Raw genomic sequence first — 14,692 nt, 5'->3', positions numbered from 1 at the left:
TTGGATTCACCAGGTTTCATTCTTTGCCCGTCAGCCGTGTTTGTTTCGTCTGTTTTGTAGAGTTTCTTCAGTCATTTGTGATCCTGTTTTCTTACAGTGGAATCAGGTCCATTGCCTCCTGTCGGTATGTGTCCGTATCTGCGAGTCGTGAGTTCGCCTTTTAATGCACTGTGTTCTGTTCCGGATGACGGATATGTGCCATTTTCTAGTTGGTTGGATTACAGTACATTTTATATTTTCTGAGACCTTCTTGGGCTTTCCTTTCCTGTGTGTTGAGTGTGTTCCCTTTTTACCTCCTGTTCAGTGTTGGTGTTATCGACTGTCTGATGGCCAGCTGTGTTTGCTCCATAAGTCTATTTTCTTTTGGATTGGATTCCAGTGCTACTCGAAGTTCTTTTTGTCCCCGGCCCTCTGACTAATACTGCATCGGTCACACAGGCAGGAAACGAGGGGCCAGTATACACAAACACCAAATAGCCACCTAAAGACATGAGCAACTCACTAGTATCTTTACGGACATACGGAGAAGGACGGCACTTCGACTGGGACAATACATTCATCCCAGGACAAGCTAAAAAAAGACACGTACTGGAATTCTGAGCGGCCTGGTATTCAAACCGATACTCCATGTATGAGCACATTGATTTAGCACCAATTTACCAACCTCTCAAAAAAAGAACAGGCATTTTTTCACGGCTCTTAACGGACCAAGACTAATAAACAGAAAGTGAGACAGAATACCAGCGCTTCAACTGAGGGTCACTGATGATATTACCTAATATGGTGAAGAAATGTCTGATAACAAATCTACTAGCACAACGAGCAAACTGACAACTTGAACTGCAAATACGTCATGCCTTATGAGCTGACGCTTTGGGCCCTTTAAATACAGTCTGCTCTGTTCACTGTGAGTGATCTTACCTCCCTGCAGGATTATTCAAGTCTCCAGAGCTCTTTGCCCTCTACCTCACGAATTGCTTTCAAAGAGGTGATGGGTGAAACTGCCAGTTTTGTTGAAGTCTATTGAGTCGGGTATTTCCTGTCTACGTACTGGAGACAGAGAAATAAAGATAATTGGAAAGTAGAGTGAATCAGTGAGGGTTACATATGGAGATTGGTACTGTGTCCCTTAGAGATCACGAACCCCCTGAGTCCACCGTAGCCTGTGATGCCTCAATTCTATGGAGGGGAGGATTCTGTTCATTCAGGGTCTGGAGTGTCAGCAAAAGGTGCCAGAAGCAATTGGACACACATGGTGAGGGATACCACATGGATAGATATTGAGTGAAAGCACCATAGTTCAGAAAGGTATCAGGATCAAACGATGGTCACGAAGAAGAGGTAGATTCATCGTGGAATTGTCTCAGTACTCAGGGGTGAGTTAGGTATTAGAAGTCAGACGATGGCTGAGTGCTATTCACCAAACCGATCAGCAAGGGATATCCATCTGATAGATTATTATCTTTCAGGGAAGGAAATTCATTATAGGTATCTGTCTGACATATATGTCATCCACATCCAGAGCAATATGTTTGAGTATCAACGGATCTCTGAAATTGTCTAGCAAACCACTCAGTTCAACGTCAGTTCGGGCAAATAGCACTGAACAGCGAGAAACATCAACATCACACGGGTCAAATTACCATAACTCCGCTGGGACAACTGTCCTGGCTAATCACGTAAGTAGGCTTATGAAAGGGTCTTTAAACTCTCAGAGAAGATGCAGGAACCGAGTTCAGGCGAAAGGAGCTTTCAGAATTCAAAGACAAAAATGATCGGAAAAACATTGGGTATATGGCTGATGACAAGGACAAAGGAACGGGATGGGACAGGGATGTACTAAGACTACAGCAGGGAGCGGCGGGAGTGCTGAGTTTGTTCAGATGGTGGGTGAGTATTATTTAAGTAGGTGTGCTCTCGAGACTGACGTCACTGCCAGTCCGAGAGGCGGTCAGGTCAGCCAATCAGAAATTGGCGTGGAAGCAGAGCCGAGGAGTCAGTCATCCCACAGAAGCGTGGTAATAGGGGAGTCCAGAGCGAGAGGGACTGAAAGGGGTTTCTGCGGCGACAGGCTGTATTTGACTTTGGTGTGTTGCCTTCCTGGTGCCAGGATTAAGGCGATCGCAAATAGAGTGTAGGAAAACCTCAAGGGCGAAGGTGAAGAGCCAGACATGGTAGTGCTTGTCGGCACAAATGACGTCGGGATGAAGCAGAAGGACATTCTACAGTGAAACATCGGAGAACTCTGAAGAAGGCTGAAAATCAGGACATCCAGGGTGGTTAGCTCCGGTTTGATTCCAGTTCCTCGGTCCGGAGACAACAGGAACAGGGACACAATGGACTTGAATGTGTGGCTGGGGAACTGGTGCACGAAGCAAGGATTTAAATTCTTGTATCACTGGGGTATGTTTAGCGGTAAGGATAAATTATACAAGAGGGACGGTTTGCACCTTAATAGGAGGGGGACCAGCATTCTGGCAGGTAGGTTTGTCACTGCAACACAGCTGTGTTTAAACTGAATAGCGAGAGGTGGGGGGTGGTGGAGGGGACAAACTGGAAGTTTAAAAAGGAAGTTAAAGGGAAAGTTAGAACAAGAGAAATCAAGAAAGACAACTCATAAAGAATAATGCCGTAAGGTGAAGTGAACTAGTGATTGATAGGAAGGGTGTGGGGAGTAACAAATTAAAAATATTTTGTATGAATGCACAAAGCATTAGAAATAAAGTGAGCTTGAGGCTCATTTGTAAATTTGCAGTTACGATGTTTTAGGGATAACTGAGATGTGGCTTCAAGTGGACAGGGCCTGAGAAATGCATAATCAAGGCGATATGTGCTATCGTAAAGACAGAGGGGGTGGGATGGCCATGTTGGTAAGGAATGATATTCAGTCCCTTGCATGGGGGAACCTAGAATCAGGGGATGTAGAGTCAGTATGGCTAGACCCTCATGGGAGTTACCTACAAGCCCCCAAACAGTAACATGGATATTGTGTGTAAGTTGAATAAGGAGCTGAAATTGGCCTACCGCAAAGATATTACTGCAGTTGTTATGGGGGATTTCAACATGCAGATAGACTGGGAGAATCAGTATGGTACTGGACCCCAAGAAAGGGGAGTTTGTGGAGTGCCTCCGAGATGGATTCTTAGAACAGCTTGTGCTGGGGCCTACCAGGGAGAAAGCAATTCTTGATCTGGTGTTGTGCAACGAACCGGATTTGATCAGGGACGTCGAAGTAAAGGAGCCATTGGGAGGTAGTGACCACAATGCAATAAGCTTTAATCTGCAGTTTGAAAGGGAGAGGGTAGAATCGGAAGTGACAATATTTCAGTTAAATAAGGGGAACTATGGAGCTATGAGGGGGGAGCTGGCCAAAGTTCAATGGTGCAATGCCCGAGCTGGGATGGCAGTGGAACAACAATGGCAGGTATTTCTGTGTATAATGCAGACGATGCAGGATCAGTTCATTCCAAAAAGGAAGAAAGATCCTAAGGGGAGGCAGGGGTGGCCGTTGCTGACGAGCGTAGTTAAGAATAATATAAAGAGAAATGGGAAAGAAGTATAGCATAGCAAAGATTTGTGAGAAATCGGAGGACTGGGAACCTTTTAACTTTCAACCAACCAACGGAAGTGGGAAATTAGGAGGGAAACTGTCAAGCCTGTTAGAAATCAACAGAATACTGACTGAACAAATTTAAATCTTGTAAATCTCTCCCAAAAACCTCCAGCCCTACTCCTCATGGGCAGGCTGCACCCGAGGGATCCATCTGCCTGAAAAACGTAAATCCGCTGGATGGAATACTGGTAACAGCAGGTGTGCTAACCCCCGCTCCTTAACCCATCAGCGAGTCTGTCCACATCGTAAGGCAGTGTACTATACTTGCAGGACCTCAACAGGACCACTTTGAATGACGCTTTCACAACCTCCTGTATAGGAACCCAGACTGACACTCTGCGGATCAACAATGGCACATACTTCATTTGTGGCCACAAAGCCTACATTAATCTTTGACTGGGAGCTGCAAAGTTTTGTACGTAGTCCCATTTCGCGATTATTCCCAGTCCTCTCCCTTCACGAAGTCACGAACTTGCAGAAGGCGAACTCTTATCACTCTTGACCAGGTTCTCTCTATGTTTTCACATCGCAATGTAGCTGTCCGCTTGGAAATAGAAACCCCACATTGGCTCCCACCTTGAAGGGGTGGGCAATGCCACAGCCAAAGTGCTCGAGCAGCTAAATGCGGAGACATTCGTACTATAGCCTTACAGAACAGGATGGCTTTTTCACTATCTGCTGGCTGAGAACCGGGGCACATGCGCCCTCTTTGGCTCCATTTGCTGCACGTATATTGTCAAATCCAGTGATTATATTACTGACTGAGACCAAAATATCCAATAAGCTGCCACTGTGCTGCACATCCAGAGCACAGTGAGATGTGCTCTTAGCTCGGTTTATGGGGCACAGCTTTGCTGCAGGGACTCATTGTCTTCATGACCATCATTGTCCTTATCGCAGTCATTGCCATGATCATCAAACATTCTGTATACGGTTGTACTCAATGCTGTTACACCCGCCTGCCTCGCTACCCAACTCGTGAACTTTGACTGCGATAGTAACATTTCCCTCTGAAGCAGAGTATTCGGACCCGGCAAAATCTCGAAATATGACCCCAGTGAATCTGAGCCTTCTACACCACATAAGCACTTTGACTCTGGTTGTGTTCCCCCTTTCACTATAACCCTTGTTCTATCACTTCCTTAACAAAAACAAAACTAAGATGGAATTGTGGAAGAAAAGAAAAAGAACACTCTGCTTACACGCAACTTGTTCACAGAAATAATGTCTCTTTTTAGACAGCGATAGGCGACCCATAATGTTACTGGTACCTCAACGTGACCAGGCTCAGCTCAGGGACCAACAGGCAAGCGAGATTTTACCTAAGCAGTTTCCCAACTGAAGGAGTGCGCTTCCCAGATGATGTGCTAACTGCATTTGCTACTCAGGTTAGTATGGCCGCTCTTGAAGCCAAAAGGTCATTCCCTTTCTCCTCAGCGACTCAACCCACATAAAGCTCACGCAGACTAGGTGGCATCAAGACACTTGACAAAAATGAAAACTACTCTCGGGGGTTATTGAAGTCAGGATGCAAGCCATTGCCACATATTTCTGCAGATTAGCTAAACCTCTTGTTACAACTGCTCCCGATGGATACTGGCGAACAAGCAATCATTTCCTATTAATTGCAATCGAAACTGCATTGTCTTGTAATTAACATTACATTTCTGTAACCATATAAAACTGACTGTACCTACTGCGCAGGGAGAATACTTGATTTAACTGCGCAAAGTGTCCATTTTGCATCAGTCCAGTTAATTTCTCCTCCCCACGATATCGTGAGAAACAAATCAGTATTTGTCAATTTCAAACGATCCGTGGGCAGCTTCGATTTGCAATTGACGATTCTATGGAAACCCTCACATATCTGCTGATCATCTTCTCAAAAAAGCTCTATTTGATTTCTGAGGCAGGACTACCTTTCGCAAAATTATGTTGACTATCCATAATCAAGCAATGCATTTCCAAATGATTATAAATTCTATAGTTTATTTCTCTTTCTAACTCTTTACCCGCAACTGGAATAAGTCTCACCGGTCTATAATCATCAGGTTGTATCTCCTCCCCTGTTTGAAAAGGGGGAACACATTTGTCATCCCCCAGTTTTCTGGCACTCTTCCTGTAGACAGTGACGACATAAAGATGAAAGCCCAAAATCTATGCAATCTCCAGCTGCCCGCGCCCCGGCTTCCAAGAGAATCAGGGATAAATTCCATCCGCCCAAGAGGACATATCTATTTTCACACTTGCCAGAAATCCTAAACTCCTCCTTCTTAACCCCAATTCCGTCTAGTCTGACAGCCAGCACTTCAATATCCTCCTCAACAACATTGTCTTTTTCCAGAGTGAATACTGACGAAAAATATGCATTTCACGCCTTTGCTACCTCCACGAACACCATGCACAACTTCACACACCTGCACTTGATTCAGCCGAATCTTACTCTCATCATCGTCTTCTTTCTGACATAACAATGGAAAACTGTAAAATGATGGATAGGGACATATTTAGAACACAGAACATAGGAAAGTACAGCACAGTACAGGCCCTTTGGCCCTCAATGTTGCGCCGATCCAAGCCCACCTAACCTACACTAGCCCACTATCCTCCATATGCCTATCCATTGCCCATTTAAATGCCCAGAAAGAGGGAGAGTCCACCACTGCTACTGGCAGGGCATTCCATGAACTCACGACTCGCTGAGTAAAGAATCCACCCCGAACATCTGTCCGATACCTATCACCCCTTAAATTAAAGCTATGCCCCTTCGTAATAGCTGACTCCATACGTGGAAAAACGTTCTCATGGTCAACCCTTTCTAAACCCCTAATCATCTTGTACACATCTTGTAAACCTTCTTTTCTCCAATGAAAACAGCCCCAAGTGTCTCAGCCTTTCCTCAATATACAATATTACGAAATTGTAAATTTGCCTCAATAATAGATATTTCATAGCCCACTCAGATCCTGACTTCATCCCTAGCTCTTATTCAAGCATGCAAGAAGAATAGAATACGAGAAATAATAAGAGAGAATAACTGTTGATTACGTGGTAAAACAATTCTTTCATTCAATCATGGGATAAGAGCATCGATTGCATTTTTTGTCTGTACCTAATTATCCAGAGGTCAGTTAAGAGCCAGCGATATTGCTGTAGGAATGGAGTAACATGGAAGCAAGACCAAGTTACTTTCATTTCCTGAAGCACATTCATGAACTAGGTTGGGTTTTCTTGAAGTCGCCAATCGGTTTATGGTTATCATTAGACTTTTATTTTATTGAATGCAGGTTACATTTACTGCTGGCGCAGCGTTTGAACTCGGGGCCCCAGAGCGTTGCTTGGCCCCCAGATATGCTTATCTCCTTGTTGGCCACGTAGAACAGTCCATATGACGTAGTTACACTGGCACAACTCACCACCTCTTCCTCTGTTACATTGGTGACTGCGTCAGCGCAATCTCGTGCTCCCAAGAGGCGGTTGAGCTGCTTATCAACTTCACCAACACCTTTCATCACGACTTTAAGTTCACCTGGACCATCTCTGACACCTCCTTCCCCTTCCAGGACGTCTCCATCTCCATCAACGATGACCGACTCAACACTGACATTTTTACAAACACACTGACTCCCACAGCTACCTGGATTACACTTCTTCCCACCCTACCTCGTACAAAAATGCTCTCCTATTTCCAATTCCTCCGCCTCCGCTATATCTGCTCCCAGGAGGATCAGTTCCACCACAGATCACACCAGATGGCCTCTGTCTTTAAAGACCTAAATTTCCCATCCGAGGTGGTTGAAGATGCCCTCCAACGCAGCTTATCCACGTCCCGCACCGCCACCATCAACCCCACGCCTCCAACGGAACAAGAAAAGAACGCCCCTCATCTTCACCTTTCACCCTAGCAACCTCTGCTTAAACCGCATCATCCGCTGACATTTCTGTCACCTACAAACGGACCCCACCCCTAGGAATATTTTTACCCTCCCCACCCCTATATACTTGCCGCAAATGTCGTTCCCTCCGAGACTACCTGGTGAGGTCCATGCCTTCCCACAACCACCCTCGCTCCCGCCTGGCACCTTCCCGTGCCACCGCAGGAATTACAAAACCTGCGCCCACACCTCCGCCTCATCTCCATGCAAGGCCCGTAAGGAGACTTCCACATTCACCAAATTTTCACCTGCACTTCCACAAATGTCATTTATTGGATCCATTGCTCCTGATGCGGTCTCCTTTACACTGGCGAGACTGAACGCCTTCTCGCTGTGTGCTTTACATCTCCGAAACTCCCGCACCAATCAGCCCCACTGCTCTGTGGCCAAACATGTCAACTCCCTCCAAACTCTGCCGAGACCATGCAGGTTCTGTGCCTCCTCCATCGCTACTCCCTCACCGCCCGAGTCCTGGAGGAAGAAAGCCTCATCTTGCTCTGCGGAACACTTCAACCTCAGGGTATCAATGTACATTTCACCAGTTTCCTCATTACCCCTTCCCCACCTTACTCCAGTTCCAACCTGCCAGTTCAGCACCATCCTCATGACCTGTCCTCCCTTCCAATCGTCCTTCTCACCTAGCCGCTCCACCCGCCTCACCGGCCTATCATTTTTATGCCCACCTCCATTCACCTATTCCAGTCTTAACAACCTTCTCCACAGCCCCATCCCTGCCCATTTATTTCTCCAGCCCGTCGTCTCGCAGCCTCATTCATTATGAAGGCCTTCGGACGGAAAAGTCAGTTTTCGTGCTCTTTGGATGCTGCCTGACCTATGTCCTTTTTCAGCACCACTCTAATCTTGTCTACGAATTAACAGTCTAACAAAACTATCACCAACACCTCCTCCAATGACCAATGACCAAAACTGACATAATGTAGCATCAAACGAACCAGTCAAAACTGCAGACAGTGACGAGAAATGTGGGAAAATGAGACATTGTTAACTTGGGAAGCAAGAACGAAATAACAGAATATTGTTTAAGTGGGAAAATTGGTAAAATATGTAAGACGGAATTCTTTGACCGTTATACAGTCATCGAGTCAGAGAGAAGTACAGCATGGAAACAGACCCGTTGGTCCATCTCGGCCAATACTCTGTGAAAATTACCAGATGAAGAAAATCCTTCACGATTTTTTTTTATTTGCAAAGAGAATGCTTTGGCAATCGGAAGATTGTTTTTTCCTGTTTGGCCACCATTCCTTTGTCTTTTGCAGTTTATATATTCCAACTTTCAGCACCTGATAACATTACCATTACTAATCATATTGTTTTGCTTTGTCTCTCTGAACTAATCACCGTCTGCCATACTGGATCACTAAATTACTATTAATCTATCACATTAGACGACCATCGTCTTCGGTATTAGCTCATCTAACATTGATTTAACTAGCCTATCACAGTGACCAATCATTACCTGTTACTGGAGCTCTGTAACCTGACCCTGTTGCATGCATTGCAATGCCATATTAACTGCATAACTTCCAAATTAACTTGCATATATTCCCCACTTTGAGAACTACTGATCTCACCTTGAACAAGACTATAATGAGGCTGAACGCACAATGTCCAACTCGGGAGCTACAATCCCGAAAGCCGTAAAAAAAAACAATTTCCACAGGATTCTCCCTCTGTATCTGACGTGACTGAGCCAGAATCCCGTCTGCAATCGCAAGAACAGGAAACATGACCCAAAGAAATCGCACAATCTAAGCAACGGACGCAATTCACGCGTCTTTGTTCGCACAAGGCTTCAGCAGACGTCAGATCATAGCTATAGAGTTGCAACCATTGTGGAGGAGGGGCTTGCTCCAGATTTCACCAGATTGATAGCGAACAGGCGTGCAGCAAGATACACTAAAAGAAGAGGTATAATACATCAAAACACAAATGCAGCGATTATCAACATGATCCCTGCAACGACCGTAACTTTGGCAAACCAGTCCTCCAATTTACTAAAAGCGGTATCCAACCAACAAAACAAAAACAAATGCCGAACCGCACAGTCTCCTTAATCGCCTTCCATAACTTCTCTGCTGATTCATTGTCATAGTAAAAGATCCTGCTTGGCTAGCTTTAATGGGTATAAATGTATAGGAATGTACCCCAAACATTACACAGACACCACCTTTCTCATTCAAGAGCTAGTCCAAGGTCTGTCTATTTTACGGTGGCATCCTACTGGCTGCATCCAACTGCTTAATTGACACTGAGAGGGCAGCATTAGTGCAATTAATAAATCCCCGCAGATTGTAATAGATATAATTACTCCATTCAGCATTTTTTCAAAAACCAGTAGCAGGAAAAAGTGCCTCCTCGCCCGCGGCAATATCATTCCTGGGCTTGAACTCATTGGGGATGCCCTTTGGATTTCCTTGATCAACAATGTGTATTGTCGAATCAGGGACATTTTCCCATTTAGAGCTGTGCAAATTGTTTGTGATAGGGCATTAGGCTAACAAGTGAGATCTGCCAGTTTCGCTAAATTAATGTTCCCGAAATCTGCACAAGAGTAGAAAGGCTCAGGATTGGGGAACGGGGCATCCTTGACTTCCCCAAACCCGTCTGAAGCCACAAAAACAGGAGAAATTCCACCTTTCACAGACCCCTCACTGTTAGGCCCGGAGGCACCAATATCCCCGAAGACCGCACTCACTATCTGCTCAAAATCACAAGAAGGAATATCGAGTCCTTGCGTGCCCCTTCCAGACATTACTGTCCCTTCTCTGCCTTCACGTACCTCAGCTCCAAAATCCATATGCGTCTGCGGGAAGCTCTGGTGCAACGATTGAGATGACAGCAACTGGATCGTCACTTCACTTGATTGGCAATGGGCCTAGCCTTGGTTACACTGAAGGATCTCTCCATTCCCAGCTCCTTATACTTCCACCGGAAAGCTCGTTCATACACCTTATCTCTAGATTTAATGTGTCCCGCTTACTTGGCATACATCAGCACCCTCAGTTTTCCTGTATGCAGATAGACTCATGCATCAAAATTAGCCGTTGCATGTACTGCATATGTTCCAGGTTCAAATCTTGCAAGCTAGGCCTGTCATACGGAGCCCTCAACTTGGACACTGACATGGGACTACCAGTAAGCATTTCATGCGGCATCAATTTGCCATGCTTATAGTTTGCTAATGGTATATCATCAGTGCAAAGGCACCGCATCCACCCACTTAAGATTGGCACTTTCGCAAATTTGATTCAAATTATCTTTTAATGTTCCATTAAACAGTTCCACTATACAGGGGATGATATATATGTCCAAAGCTCTGCTTGATCCTCAAAGTTTGCAGCATCAACTTGATCACACTTTGGATAGACACAGAAACATTAACTGAAATTATGTCTGCTGGTATGCCAAACCTCGAAATAACTTCAATTGTTAAGAAACTTTACTATTGTGCCTGCCCCTGAATCTTCCAGCGGGGTTGATTTTACACATCCACTAAACCTGACGATTAATACCAACATAGATCTCTTCCTTCTTACCGTCGATACCATTTCCACATTGTCGATCACCAAATTCTTAAGTCGTCCCTTATATACTGGTATGTGTCCCATATGGATCGCTATTCCTTTCCTGATATCGTTGTTCGCATTGTGACAATGTGTAATCCACTGAGGCCGACAAGTAACATTGCCAGAAGCCATCCTTCTTCATCTTCCTCAGTTCTTGCCCTCTAGCACAGTTATCCAACCCATGTGCCTCTGAGATGAGAGTGGTCAACAAAAGGGGTATGTGCAACCCATAATATTTCCTCTGTGCACCACACACTTTCTTGGTTTCGACTGCCCTCACTCCCTTTGACTTGACCGTATTTGTTCAGCTGTGGACGCCTGACCTTGCATCTCAATGATGTCCGCTATTGTAGGCTGCAGATCTAAACCCACCTGGGGCACATATTGCTGGACTGCAACCAGAGGCCTTTCGAGACGGATCACCTTTTGCTTAATTATCTTTAACCGCCACCACGTCAGTGTGTTTGTGTGTGTGTGTGTGTGTGTGTGTGTGTGTGTGTGTCTGCGTGTGTTTATGTGCGTGTGCCTGGCACTGTGGCATAGCAAACGCTTTTAGCCTCAATAACATGGTCGTCAACTGTACAATTTGTTGGAAATGTTGTATGGGATCTCCTTGCTTTACCTGAAGCCCCTACGTTTCCAGACCGTCCCAAATAGATGGCAGATCCCATGAGCATAGGCTCAATCAGCATAGACATTGGCCTTTTCACATTCCATCAACTCACATGTTGCTGTTAGTGCCTTCAACGCAGCTAGCTGTGCTGAACAAGGTTGTGGACAGACCTCCAATTTAATTGTTCTACACTGAGATCGCTCTTGCTGCACTCCTGGAAAGCCCGCATGTGACCCATCAGAGTCTCAATGACATGAGCCATACACGAACAGAACATTTTTATCTTCATTAGTCAGCGACTCAGACTGTAAATCAGTCCTCTATTTAGAGAATGTAGTCACCTCCCTTATGCCATCATGAAGCCCTCCTCATGCTCTTGTGGAACATAGTCTGTTCGTTCGTTGTAGCGCATCTCTGCATATTTATGTCTGAAAATGCCAATGACATCCGATATGCCATTACCTTGGCAGGCATCAATACAAATCGCCCTCTTTCTAACAATTCTGCAACCTTATGGCGCGTGTAGAAGATCGCAGGATAGCCCATTGTTATGGAGGATGCCTTTTCAAATGCAAAATGAGCCACCGCTAGGACTCGATATTCCTTCTTGTGATATCAGCCTACCGTAGTACTCAACCCGCTGCTTGCAGTATTGTAGCTTCTGCCCAGATACCTTATGCCAACCTTTCCAGAAGAGATATCGTATCACGCTTATATTGCCCTTGACCCTCAGAGCAAACTAACAAATCATCAATATACTGGATCCATCTTCTGCACCTGATTAAATGCATGCGGCGATAGCTCAAACCCCTGCAGCATTCGATTTTAAGCATACTACCTTCCCCTGTACGTAACTGCAAACAAATATTGACGGTTTTCTGCCAGTGGAACAGTAAAGAATGCTGACAACAAGTCAATCACTGAAAAACAATCTGCTTCCGGCGGGTATATTAGTCAGCAACTTATGTGGGTTTGGAACCACTGCAGGTCAATCTTCCACCACCTCATTAACCACCCTGAGATCATGTGCCAATCTCCATTTAGACTTGTCCGCTTTGGAACGAGGGCTGCACGTTTTACTGAGCACTCCTGCTTCCAGCAGTGACTACATTGTTGCTACTATTCCCTCGAATGCCTCAGGTTTTAAAGAATACTGTGATGTTTTAGATAAATGGGCCAACATTTTAAGTCTATTTTCCACTGGATTCGTTGATTTTTCTCTTCACACATCCTTAGCATGCTGTGACCATAACATAACTGGCAATGCATCCAAACAATAATGAAAGAGATGGCCACTTCCTTCAGCTTTCATTGGCATAATCCATTGGGAAAACACCTTAATCTACTTGTGATTCTCCATCATATCTATACAAACCACAATTCGAACATAGTTACCATTGCTAGATTTCCAGACCCCTGATGTCATCATCTGCCATTCGCTGATCATTCCTACATGCATCACCATGGGTCGAAAATGCTTGGAGTAATGTCCTTTATGTACTAACAATGTCACATGATCAAAGCCCCTGGAAAACTGTAAAATATCTCCAGAAAATTATTTTACCTGACCTGCAATGCCGTTCCCTGTTTCCTACCACTATATCGTCACTCAATAAATGCTGCGGGGTGACAACCGCACAGTGTCAACTCTTCTCTAATACTTTACTCTGACTCTGTTCAAAAATCACTGCACAATGCAGCTCAAACTTGAGTGGCGCAGGCAAAGGCAGTAAAGCTAAAGCATTTTTCCTCCACTTTTCCCAAGTTCCCCAAATATAATCATCTATGTCTCTTATCCAATGTACATTGTCCATCCTTGCTTGCTGCAACAACAACTGAGAATTCACTCTAACGACAGTAAATTCTTTTTGAGTACATTCCAATTTTAATAACTTTAATAAAGCGTCCCCACCCAACAATTTAATCAGTGTCCCCTAAGAGACTGACAAAGACAAGACGACTGTTTTACTATCTATTTGCAAACGTATTGGAACTGTAAAGTTGTTATCAGCGGTTTAATGAAAAATCATACAATCGTAATAGATTTACCGGACATGTCAAGTTGGGAGTCAAATTGCAGTTGTGTGCAAATATACGTAGCTCTAGCATCTATCATCATAAGTGTCAACCGTCCTTCTACACTAACCTGGAGAATAGTTTCCTGGTCAGCTTCCCGCGTTAGCAAGGATATCGTTCCTTCCCACTGGGGTCCTCTGGGTATCCCTGAAAAATCATCCAGGGATTTACAGGCCCAGTCGGGCCTTTAAGGATTTGATGCGGGATAGCCGGAAGTTCCTGACTCATAGGTCCACCCAGGGGCCATGGTCAATATGGACAAACACTCCTCAAATGGCCTGGTTGATAACACGTCCAACACACTATTCCTGATCTTCTCTGACTCTGACATCGCACCATATCCTTTCTCCACCTACTGGTCCCTGGCCTTGTAGACTCCAGTTCTGCCTAGGTTGTTACTTAATTTTGTTTTGCCCTTTGTATAGTACTTGTGGAAAAGTCCATTCAAAAACTTTTTTTTATCAGCACGGGGTTTTCCAGCACTTGCCAGGTAGCGTTAGAATGTTCTCCTATGATGGCATGTTAGGCATCGCATTAGCACTGATCGACCCACTTGTCACTGGCAACATCGTCTTGCTTTCCTCTCTTTCTTTCTTTTTAGGTTCCTTCAGCTGCTGTAGCGGGAACTTTCTTTGCACCTCCTCCTGCTGTTCAGTCAGATTCTTTATGCCGTTCCAGTATCTTTTGACCACATTGACTACATGATCTCTGAAATCTTGGTGGGCCATTGACGTTAGTCCCTCTACCTCCTCTAAATTAGAATTGACTTGAGGGGACATTGCCTGAGCAATAGCAGTCTGGAACATTGTGGTCAACAGCTGACTACCTTCCACATCTTGTTCCGTTTCAAGTCTCCAACTTTTCATCT

This window comes from Chiloscyllium plagiosum, unplaced genomic scaffold, assembly GCF_037043375.1.
Source record: "Chiloscyllium plagiosum isolate Xiang-an unplaced genomic scaffold, Cpla_swu_hap1 HiC_scaffold_51, whole genome shotgun sequence".
Lineage (NCBI taxonomy): Eukaryota > Metazoa > Chordata > Chondrichthyes > Orectolobiformes > Hemiscylliidae > Chiloscyllium > Chiloscyllium plagiosum.
This window is presented reverse-complemented; position numbering follows the sequence as displayed.